Here is a 12,463-nt window from a genome sequence, read left to right as displayed (position 1 = left end):
AAGAGTAAGTCATTGAATAATCCACTGGGTGGATAGTTGGATACTCTTGACTGCTCCTGATCCTTAGCCTTTCTCCTTGGAATGATTTATTGTTCATTATTGTCTCAGTGAAGTCTCAGGGAATCTTCTATCCTTCTGGGATGCCTCCTTTAGGAGCAGCTCCTCTCCCTTGTTTGAAAGTAGATCTCCTCTTCCTCCTTAGCTGACTTCTCATTCTGCAGCACTATGAGGCTTAATCTGCCCAAGTTTACTCTCCTCCAAGTCCTTGTCTCCTGACTTCACGGAATGGCTCTCCTGACTGTCCAGAACCAGCTGGGTCAGTTTCTTTGTGGATATCTGCTTTCTAACTACAAAAAATGGTTAGTTTCTGCTTTGGCCAAAACCAGCATCTAGAAAGCCTGTGTTATTCAGCTTTCCATTATTAGGACAAAATACCTGAGATGGTCAGTTTAAAAGGAAAAAAGTTTCATTTTGTCTCACAGCTTCAGAGGCTTCAGTCCATGGTCTCTTGGCCCTGTTGCTTTGGACCCATGGCACCCAGCTCATCATGGCAGAAGTCGTGTGGTAGAAGAGGCCTGTTCTCCTCATAGTGACCAGGTACCAAAGAGAGAGAGATAAGAATAGGTCAGGAGTCCCAGCATCCCTTTCACGGCTATGTCCCAGTGATACAACTTTGTCCCACCAGGCCGCACCTCTTAAAGGTTTTATCATCTCCCAACAGCGCTACAGACTGGCAACCAAACCTATTTAACACATGGGACTTTTGTGCTATGGGTTTATCCCAACCACAGCGAAAGTGCAAACCTTTCTCAGACTTGAAATGGCTTTTCCTTGCAGGTATTTCCGATAATACTACCCCTTTTACCAAATGTTTTATAAAAACTGACTACCAAGTAAAGAAAAATAAAAAGAAATACTAGCATTTGATGAGAGCTTATTTACTTCAAGAGCTTTTCCTCGTTTTCATCTTACAGAATCTGACTTCATTCTGTAAGAGCTGCGCTTTGCAGATGGGAGAATGGAGATTCAGAGAGCTTATGTACCTCTTTTGAGATAAACGCCACTGTTGGGTTTCAAACCTGGATTGGCTGTCTGCAAAGCCCTATGAAAGAGCAAGCCAGTCTGTGTGGTATAAACTGAAGCTCAAACAATGTCCCATCCGCACACATGCACAGTGGGCAAAGAAGCATGTGCTGAACAAATACACCCACCTCTGAATCTCCATCACCTGCAATTTGTCGGAAGACCAATAATGAATATCATCTGACTTGTCAAAGACTGAGAAGAGTGGAGACATCTGGCAGAGGAGAGGGATGATTCCAATTTGCTAGTCATCCTACTGATGATTGTGCAGAGGGCAGCTGGAATAGAAATATGGCTCTAAGCATAAACGTGTTGATTTTAGTTGAAATAGAGACCTATGTGCCTGTGTTCACATGCGTGTGTCCTTTGAAAAGCAGACTGAAGGAATTTTTTCCTCTCATTTATGATAATATTTATGTAGTATGTTAGGACTCGTAAAACGCTCCGTGCATTCTTTATCTTGTTGAATCCTTGCCACATCAGAGTAGAAGCAGCAGGAAGGTGACACTTTTATAGATGAGGAAACATTCCCTAAATCTGACTTGGAAGGGATGAAGCTTGGGTTCATGAGCCAGTGAAAACCCCAGGTTTCTGCTGCTTCAAGTTTGCCTGTGACATTTCTGGATCTTGCTTCCCCTGTAATGAATGGATGCAACAATCAAGTAAGTTCCCTTAAAATCTGTAGAGAAGCACAGTTAAGTCAAGGCCAAGAAAAAAACAAAACAAAACAGAAAACAGTCCGGAATGTATCAGTCAGAATAAAGTGCAGCAACTTTCAACAAACAGATAGATCTTAAAAATAATTCATCAAATAAACATAACTAGGTTTCAGCCTGGCACGGTGGCACACACCTATAACCCCAGCACTCAGGAGGCTGAGATAGGAGGATTGCCATGAGTTTGAGGCCAGCTGGGCTACACAGTGAGTTCAAGGTCAGCCTGGATTATGTAATGAGACCCTGTCTCATAAAACAAACAAAAAATAGGTTTAGTTAATTAACTATGGCATGAAGCCATTTTTATAAATTTAAAAACACTAAAACACAACACATCCCTATGTTAGGAAGGCAGATAGATAGAGACATAACAAAATCATGTATTAAGAAAAACAAAGGAATAAAGATATAGATACTTCTTTGCTTAACGACCTACCTGTTTAACAACTGGAATTATTACTTAGGGGCATTGTTCAGACTTAGGACCCACCTCTCAGATTTAAGACCCATCTTTTCTTTGGTACAGTCCTGTACATCTTGTTTCTAGAGCTCAATGTTTTTTCGTACCATATGCCTTGTTTATAGAGTACTATGGCTTTTGCTGATTGTATGTATGGTATGACACTGTAGTTTTATGTTCTGTTATGCACACCAATACTGTATGTAAGAATCATGCAAATAAAAGCAAAGTCATCAATTTAAAGTTTCCTTTGACCATTTCTTTGTTCTGAATATTGTAATGTGCATACTAAATACAATTCTTCATATAGCGACTAAATCACTTAGCGATCTAGTCACAGGAATGGAACTGGATCATTAAATGAGAAATGTCTGTATAGAATTTAGGGTGAAAAAAAGAATTTAGGGTGATTCATGTGGGAATGAAGGCAGAGGAGGGAGCTGGCAGAAGAACCATGTAATTAGGTGAAGGTTATCGTCAACGTCCTAGTTTTAGTTCTTAGGAGCAGTTTGATGCATGCATGCCTTTAAGAAAAAGTAACTAGCAAGTGAAACAAGGACAAGTGAGCCACACAATGACCAATGATCAAAATGTGTCAGAACCATTAGGGTTTTTTTTTTGTTTTGTTTTGTTTTGAGACAGGGTCTCACTATGTGGTTCAGACTGGCCTTGAGGTCACTTTGTAGCCCAGGCTGGTCTTGAACTCACAGCGATCCTTCTGCTTCAGCCTCCTGAGTGCTGGGATTATAAGCGTGCACCACCACACCTGGCTAGAACCATCAGGGTTAAAGCAGTTCTTTTAACCTGTGGTCTAATAAGAACACACACACACACCCACACACACACACACACACACACACACACACACTTGATCCTGTTTTAGCATAATAGGGCTTATTTTTTACTTATAGAACATTGTGAAGGTCTCGAGGCCATCTTTCATCTTGTAGCCAAGCCAGTTGGAGTGCATCCTTGTGGGGAAGCAGGGACTGAGACAACAGAAGAAACATACCCTCTTTTAACTCTTTCAGCCCACAAATAACACCTGTCCCTCTGTCTCATTGGCCAAAGCTCATCATAGGGTCAGACTAATTACTGGGGAGACTGGGAAACACAGAGTTGATGAGTGCCATCTGCTTCTGCCACATTTCACATATACTTTCTCATTAAAGATGAAAACTTTCAGTGAAGACTCTATTTTCACCTATGCTTCCTGTGGGTTTTAGAGGATAGAATGACTTCATGAAAAGAGTGTGTTTGTAGGCAGACATATCTGGATGCATGTCCTAGCTCTTTTCTAACTGGCTTAGGTGAACTCGAGCACAACATGTCCCTATTGGAAGTCTGTTTTCTTATCTGTAAGTTGAAGATAATAATCTAAATGTTGTAGGATTAATATAAGGATGAAATTGGCTGAGGCTGTAAGTTGTCCACTAGCATTTGAAATCTCAGCAATTTACTAAATGGTAGTAATTATTACTATGTAAATATGCTGTGAGGTCATTTTTCGCGTTATCCAAATCTCAGTGTAGCTTTAGGGATGATCAACAATACCACACGTCATCTTTTCTTTAAAATTAAATCAGAAAGCCCTTGGTATTGCTGTTATCTTTGACAAGTTCTGCCTAGAAGTAGGAAGGGATCTCTGTATGCCAGAGGTTTGGTACAAATGTAGTAGCTATCGCTCTCTCTGCCCATAAAGACTCTTAGAGCTGTTAGCCTCTAAGGAGCAACTAACTACATTAGGTCTAAAATGGCCTTCATAAGCCTCATGATCATTTTCTAGAAACTCTTTTTATTGGGATATATTAGTGATGCTTCCATAACAAGTGTTCCTAAAATGGCTTAATATTAGAGGTTCATTTCTTGTTTACCAACATTTCACCGAAGACCTAGGAGACGTTCTAAGCCAGTGGTCCCCAACTTTTTTGTACTAGAGAATGCTTTCATGGAAGAAAATTTCTCAGTGGACTAGGGTGGTGACTTCAGGATGATTGAAGAGCATTATATACATTGTGTACATTATTTTGATTATTATTACATTGTAACACATAATAAAAACTTATACAACTAACCCTAATGCAGAATCAGTTGGAGCCTTGAGATAAGACTTTTCCTGCAACCTGATAATCCCACCTGGGGGTGATGGGGAACACCGACACCCAAAGTGTGTTGCCCATGTCTCATCTACTCTACAGTCTTATTTTGGTTGCTGTCATTCCAGGAAACTCTGCTTCATAAAGATAGAAAACAGAAGCAAGTTTTTCAATACTTTTGTGGCAATCTCAAGATATTCCACCTGGATTTTAATCTAGAATGTGTGGAGATTAGAGGTTATCTGAAACATACTTTTAAAGCTGCCATCATTTGTGATCTCAAGCAGTTGAGATCAGAGTCTAGTATGACAGCAGTTCACCTGACTTATTTACAAATGTGTTGTGGACTCATTTCTCCTCAGGTTGGGGATTTTGTGGTTTGTCAGTAATGCTCAAACTCTTCTGAAACATGAGGCAGGTGATTATGAACTAGGTGGGAGAAAGAAGGCTCTTCTCAGTCTTTTTCAGAACCTCTGCTAATGTTTAAAACATGTCAGAAATCTCAGTGTTCGCTTGTTGCCCTCATCATTCCAGTTTGGCTTTGAATGCATCCACTTTATCTTCTGACTTGAACACAGCTGTCATTCTCCATCAAAGTGACAGATTGAATGGGTTGAGTAGGTTGAATATGTCACATGAATAAGCAAGTTTGGCAACCCATGCTGTGTTGCTGATATGTGCTGTCAGTGACAACTGTTTTTGTAAAGGAAGTCTCGGAGCAGCTCTCGCAACTCTGGGCAAAAACTCTGGCCAGTATTCTACCTTCAGAAAGCCATTTCACTTCTGTGTATAAGAGAAGATCTATGTGCTTTGTCCCCATCTCCTTGCAGAGCTGCACAGATAGATATAGTTAAGGCTATGTACTTTAACGTGGTTGGTAACTTTGATAATATCCTCCAAAACATTGTTAGGGTGATACTTTTTGGCTAGCAAGCATTTCTCTGGGAATGACAGGGTGTTTAGATTTACATTCACAAGTGACCTCTTTGACCCAAGTAGTGAAACAAGGAAGCTCTTCAGTCATGGCAGCTATTCTATCCATGTGTGTACCAACACAAAACAACCAACACAGCCTTCATGATATGTAAACATTCAGAGATTTGAATAGTTCTGCATCCGTAGTGTTGATTGGCAACAAAAGTGCATATCCTTGTGCACATCTTCCTGAAAGATGTATCACACAAAAACAAGCATTGCTGCCTTGTTTTCAACATCGGTAGATTTGTCAACCTGGCTTGCATGCCACATGACTCAGTAATCCTCTCTGAAAACTGTGCTTTAATATCCTCTGCCTTCTCATCAATTTTTCTAGTTATAGTGATAGCCAAAAGAAGAACATGTGTCACCTTTGAACTCCATTCTTTCCTATAAGGATAAAAGTCCTTCACAGAAGGCAAGATCAACTCTTGACAAATGGTAAACAGCTTCTTAGCTTCAGCAATGAATTGTTAAAGCCACTAAGAATGATACTTTCAGTGCAGACACATTTGATGAAGTAGAGGTCTTCATTAATTGCTTCTGTTCATGTTTGCATTTTTTTCATTTAAAAAATATACAGGTTTGTTTTCTAATTTATGGTGATTGGTCTCTGTGTGGTCAAGTAATTTTGAAGGCTTCATGGCTTTGTTGAATAGCTGGTTGCCACATATTATAAAAAGTGGGCTTAGAGAATTTGAATCACCTGTTGCAAAGAACCCATAATTTAAGTAAGACTTTTGGTATTTTCTTTTAAATGTGTCTTTCTTTTTATTGGCAGTCTTAGACTCTGCTGCTGTCTTTCACCCTTTTGAAAGCAGTTCTTTAGTGATGCTTGTTTTTACTCATTTTGGCCAGGGTTAGCTTGTGGGCTTACTAAAACTGTGACTGAGACAAGTGCACAGTGTGGGAAAGAAGTACAAATGAAGTGGTAAATAAAATAAAGAGCAAGCCACGTGCAGACTAAAATAAGTGTCAGATTTGGACTTTACACCTGACACCAAATGCACCTGTACATCTGAAGTACCTCAATTCACTTGCCACTATAAAGTCTGCCACCAGATGCAACTTAATTTTCACTTGCCACTCACTAATAGAGGTTGTGACATGAGTTTGCAAGCAATTGATTTATTATGATCTCTGTGTAGTCACATCACTCTGCTAAAGTTAATATATATTTGCAGCCTCTCACCAATGCTAGCATCACCACCTCAGCTCCACCTTAGATCATCAGGCATTAGGTTCTCATAAAGAGTGAGCAGTCTAGATCCCTCACCTGTGCAGTTTGTAACAGTGTTTATGCTTCTATGAGAATACTGCTGTTGCTGATCTGACAGGAGGTAGAGCTCAGGCAATAACTTGAGCAGTAAGGAGGGGCTGCAAATGTAGATGAAACTTTGCTAGCTCACCCACTGCTCACCATCTGCTCTAAGGATTGATTCCTATTAGGCTCTGGACTAGTAGCGGTCTGTGGCCAAAGGACTGGGGATCTGTGTTCCAAGCCACTGGCTCTGTGTGACATGATTCAGTGATCCATTTGTAGGTAGCTTTTACTGTTTGATAGCTAAGCCTTTTGGAAAATATAACTTTTACTGAATGCAGTTTGAATAAGCCACAAAAAGATGTGGTGGAGATTATGAAATGCCAATTGATTTTGTCAGAAAGTTATGCTGACCATTTCTGCATACACAGTGTTGCCCAGAATTAGTTAGATGACCCTGCCTAGCCATAGGGGTGGAGAGGAAATAGAATCGTTTTCTGAATCCAGTAGAAAAACAAAGCTAAACTTGGGTGAGCTCTAGAAGTCTCTGGCATTCTTTGGTTCTTGAACAAAACTTTGTCATAAGTGAACAAGAGTATGGCAAGGAGGTTGAGCATATTTTGTTATAGTACACATGGATGTATACTATACCATCCATGTGGATTAAACTCCTTACTCTTTAAAGTCTATCTCTGTGTCTGCTTGGCTTCACTGGAATACACTTTGCTTCCATGTCTACCTTTTCAAGCTTTACCCATTGTTCAAGGTTTCATTTCAAACGTCATCTCCTATTTTTTCAACTCCTCCTATGTTTAATTTTTTCATCTATTATCCTGTAGTGTATTATTCTCTTAAGATCCTCTGGCATGTTTGTTTTTGCCCTATAATTTTTTGTTCAAACATTTGAATAAGCCAAATGCAGAGTACTGAAAGGAACATGTGGAACTTGGAATCAGTCAGAGCCTTCAGTCTAAATACCAGGAAGAACAATTTTGTTCCCTACATGGTATAATTTGGCATGATTTTTGAACTCATAATTTTGCTGCAAATAGAGAAGTATGAAGAGAGAAACAATTACTCAAACCTCCCCAAGGATAGCTCTTCCTTGGACTTAACTGATTGCATGATGCCATGAATATTTAAATTTCAAAATGAATTTATTTACAGTAAAAAACAAATTTGCCATTGAATCCTTCATTTTGCACATACTAATCCTATCATTTTTGCCACTTTCTGAAGCAATTCTGAAAGTCTCTTTCATGAGTGTCTTTGGTTGAGCTGTGGTTGCCGTGATGTCTGAATCCACCCGAAATGTTTACCTTTCATTGCAGATTGACTTTAGGGAAACGTCAGAAGTCAGGTACAGGTGTGGTGAATAAGGTATAAGAGATCACACCATGCTTTGCCTATCCTGCTTTTCCATTTGATGACACTTGGTGGGAAAATTCACTACATTTTTATCATACCTTGTAAAGATGGTCACAAAAAAGGACTTCCGGGAGTGCTTCAGAAAGTGGCAGGAATGATGGGATGAATGTGTTTGAAGTGAGAGGGAATACTTTCAAGGGGAGTAATAATAATGGCACTGTCTCTTTTACTGTAATACAATTTGATATTTGAACATTCACCATACCTTTAGATCCCCCTTTGTACTTAGGTCAGTCAGTTCTTCTGGCTGGATATCTGTACCATCTCTAGGACAGAGAAGAATTGGCAGTGAGCAACTGTGGGAAAGATGAGCCAAACAGTGAGGCCAGATCTGCCTAAGCAGCTCTTGGCAGTGGTGAAATTGCCTTTGGAAGGTGCCATCACCCAGTCATCTGCTCTGGTCTAAATGTTTATGTTTTTCCAAAATTAATATGTGAAAACCCTATCCTCTAGAGTGATCGTGTTATGAGGTGGGGTCTTTTGGGAGATGATTATTAGGTCATGAGAATGGACTACTCATAAATAGAATTAGTATCCTAAGGAGCCCAAGGGAGCTCACTTATTTCTTCTGTCATTTGAGGACATAGGAGGTACCATTTGTGAACAAGAAAGTGGACCCTTAGCAGAACCCAGCCATGCTTGCATCCTGGTCCAGCCTCCAGAGCTGTGAGAAGTAAATATCAGCTGTTGATAAGTCATCCAATGTATGATATTTTGTTATAGCAAAATGGACTAAGACACCATCCATCTAAGAACTGGTTATTGATCATAGTCAGATATGGTGTCATAAAGAGGAAATTATTCATGGGCTTCCTTTACTTTGAGGATCATCTGTACAATATCTATGGGTGATTGTTCTCTTCTTATTTCTAGTGCTGAAGACTTTCCCACAAACGTATATATAGGAAGTAAGCCTGCCTGGCTCTGTGCCCTGATGGAGTCCTGCATGACACAGCTCACAAATGAGTGAAAATACAGCCAAACTTTCAGGACCAGTACACAAAGGAGCAAACACCCATGGAGCCCCACTGATATGCCTAGCGTTGTGCCAATGTCTTTGTGTGATTCTTGCTTGACCTTCACAATGATCTTGTGTGGTAGAGATTACCATCTCTATTTAAAGAAGGGACTGAGGTTCAAAGAGCCAGTGCCCCAAATCACATAAACTAGAAGGCATGCTAGCCAGAGAGATGCATGCACTCTACATCTTAGCTTAGGTGAATATAGTGGGACATCGAATTCTGGGCCCAAAGTTGTATTGTGTCTTAGCCCGGAGCAGAGATCTGAGGCCTGTAATTTATAAAGAAAAGATTGTTACTGTGGCTTAGGGTTCTGAAGACTGAGATGTCTGAGATTATTGTGTCAGCACCTTCTTAGCTTCTGGTGAGGGCCTTGTGCTGCTTCAACTCATGGTGGGAAGAGGAAGGACAAGCAAGTATGTGCAGAAGAGAGTAAAGGATAGCAAACTTCCATGATAGCTAACCCATTCCTGCAAGAAAGTCATGAATTCATTTAGCAAGGCTCTATCTCATGACCCAAACAGCTCCCATTTGGCATTATCTCCCACTCTGCATTGGGAATTAAGGTTCCAGCAGATGAAGTTTTAGGCAGCATACTCAAGGTGTAGCAACCTATAGTGGGCAAGTGGTTATGGTCAGGGTGGATTCCGGTAGTTGGTTATTGGATGTCCCTGTCATTCTTCACAGGTTATCCATTGAATACCCACCTCTTTGTTAAGGTGACTTACTGTCTAAGTGAAGAGTAAGAGGTGTTTCATATGATTGCAGTAAGTATCTTCCCAGGTGTGCAATGGTTCATAGGGTATGGGTACATATATATCATCTCAGTCAAACTGCGTAATCACATTATACACAGAAGTTGAACTGGTTCAGAGCTGGGTAAGGCAAGAGCTCAAGAGCACACGGTTGTTTAGGGTGGTATTGGGATTAGAACCGTCCTCCTGTACCTTAAGGAGCCTCTTTGATAAGCTATTATGATATGAGCCAGGACAGATGATGGGACCAGCTGTCTGTGACACTTGGAAGGGCCTGTGCAGGTGAGTATCGGTGTCTCCACTAACCCCTGATGTGAAAAGGGAAGGATAGCTACAAGCTTCAGGGTGATTGTGAAGATGACGGAGGCGGTGCTGTGTGATAGCCTCAGCTCAGCTCTCATAATCCAGATAACCTTCAATCAACATGGGCTGAAATATCAGCCTGCTCTCACTAGATGTACCTGGATCACTTCTAGAAACTTGACAGAGACTGCTGTGGGCTCTACTTTATCAAGCCTAATTCCTCATCATATGTGCTTCTGTGGTGCGGGTAGAGGAGGGAAAATTAAGAGGAGGAAGGATAGAGATGGAGTAGGTAAAGCACTTAGGGCTGTGCCTGGCTTCTCATTGATTTCTTCTATGTGCGGTGGTGCACAGGGCAGACGGAGCAAGAACAGATTTCATTCACGGCTTTATCAGCATCTTATCCTGGTCCAGAGAGGGTTGGGCTTTTCCAAAGCCTCAGTAAGTACAACTGCTGGGCTCCCCAAGGAACAGATGCATTTACGCAGTATCTGGCTTTTCACAGCCCGCCACCTGATAAAAAGGACCTTGACAGCAAATGCACCCAGCAGCAGGTAGCTAATGGCACTTTCGGCTGAGCTCATTTCTGGCAGCAGAAGCAGAAGATCATAATAAACTAGAGCGCTCACCTTAAGAAGGATTTGATTTTCCAGATAGGGATGGTGGTTTCTCTGCCTGGGGCAATGTCAGAGTCCGTTTTCCAGACATGCAGCTCTGGGAGGCTGCTTCCTTGTTTGTATAGCAGGCTTGTTCCTGTGAAGGTTGAGGCTCCAGCAGGCTCTGCAAGGTAGAGAAGTTTGTCAGAGACGACCATCCTGTTTTTCCTGAGAGGAAACGGAGGCACAGCAAAGGCAAGAGGTTTGCTTAAGTGTGCGCAGCTGAATCTGACCTTGTACCTTAACAGTCCCAGACTAGAACTTTCCCTTGTGACTTTGCTCACAGAGTACTATACCAGGTTTCCTCAGTGTTAATCAGGACTGTGGGGCCCAGCAATCTAAAATGGGAAGTGGAGGATTTTGAGAGATTACATTCCCTGCCCTAAATCACAGAGCTAGTAAATAGCAAAGCCAGGCTTAAAATCCTTTATTTTTTGCATATGAATTCTAAATACCATGTCAGGATCTCTTTATGGTTTTTCCTCAGGGATCAAAAGTTACAGATACTTAAAATTTTTGTGTATTTATTTTGATGGTAATCTTTCAAATAATCTCATTTCACCTATTGTTCATTAAGCACTGCTTTAAAAATTTTTAGTGATAATTTCAGATGAAAATATTTCTTTTTTGAATATAAAATAAGAATTTCCATGCTTCTCTTTGTGGTTCTCAAAGTGGACATTGTGTCCTCCGCTTGAGATCACTTTCTTAGTGCTTTATGAGGATTTTTTTTCCCCATATGAAAGAGTTTATACATTACACAAGTTTCAAGAACTCTGAGCTGTGATTCACAGCTTCCCTGTTGAGTTGTAGAAACATTTCCGCATTCTCTTCTTGAAGTCTCTGAGTGAGCGATCATTACAATCATTTTGCAGATGAGGACTCTGTAAAATGAGAGGTTTACATTTGTATCCAGGCTCGCACACCTAGGCACTCACAGATTCCAGCTTTAAACCATATCTTCTGACATCCAGTCCATCCAGAATACCTCCTAAGCAAATGAAAAATGTCGTTTTTTAGCCAGAGGGTGACTAAAAGGCTCCATTTTCTCCCTAAGAGATCAAGAAGAGAACAGACCAAAGTGGGTGGGGTCAGAGACAAGGAATGTAGTAAATTTCCTCTTGGTTTGTAGGACTGTGAAATGATGTTTATCCTATGTGCTTGAGCCATTCACCTGTCTGAATGCAGAGCCATCTCTATCTCAAGGATTCTACAAGGTGATGATCCCCAAATTCCATCGAAGTGTTTACAGTTCTGCAGCCAAGCACTTAGTGTCCTTGCTTCAGCTTTAAGCAAAGCATTGCAAATGTTCGCAACTATTTTCTTATCAGGACTCGTTCTCCCACGTCTCCAACATGTGGTTTTCATATGGTTTATGAATGCACGAAGTCTGTTCCAGCTTGTTCTAATGTTGCAGCATTTTAACTGCCACAACACAGTGGTATCAACAGATAAATCAACCAGATATGCTGAAAAAATTATGGGCAAGAATTCTGTTCTCCTCACCCGGCCTAATTCATCTACAGGAAGAATCTGCCTTGGGAATTGCAGAGAGAAGAGATATGTGGAGCACAGACCAGAAAAATAAGCCAGTCCAGCGATCCTGTTATTCCTAAACTTCTGGACTGTTTTCACTTGAATCAATGACAGTTTTCTCTAGAGCTGCCCCCTCTCTGAACTTGGTGATTCTCCCTTTACAGTATTTGCCGAA

At 40.9% G+C, this 12,463-nt stretch overlaps 1 long non-coding RNA gene across 1 annotated transcript; it reads right to left on the bottom strand.

Moving 5' to 3' along the window:
* Positions 1–1,317: 1,317 nt before the first annotated feature.
* LOC106148271 lies at positions 1,318–10,808 on the bottom strand. The gene is made up of 3 exons (XR_001233560.1): positions 10,726–10,808; positions 8,225–8,285; positions 1,318–1,361 (listed from the first exon to the last, which is right to left on the bottom strand). It is a non-coding gene; the product is annotated as an uncharacterized LOC106148271 (long non-coding RNA).
* Positions 10,809–12,463: the final 1,655 nt, after the last annotated feature.

The sequence above is a fragment of the Chinchilla lanigera genome, unplaced genomic scaffold (genome assembly GCF_000276665.1).
Source record: "Chinchilla lanigera isolate Chin_1 unplaced genomic scaffold, ChiLan1.0 scaffold00018, whole genome shotgun sequence".
NCBI lineage: Eukaryota > Metazoa > Chordata > Mammalia > Rodentia > Chinchillidae > Chinchilla > Chinchilla lanigera.
Note: the sequence above shows the minus strand (reverse complement) of the source record. Positions and strands in the feature narration are given on the sequence as shown.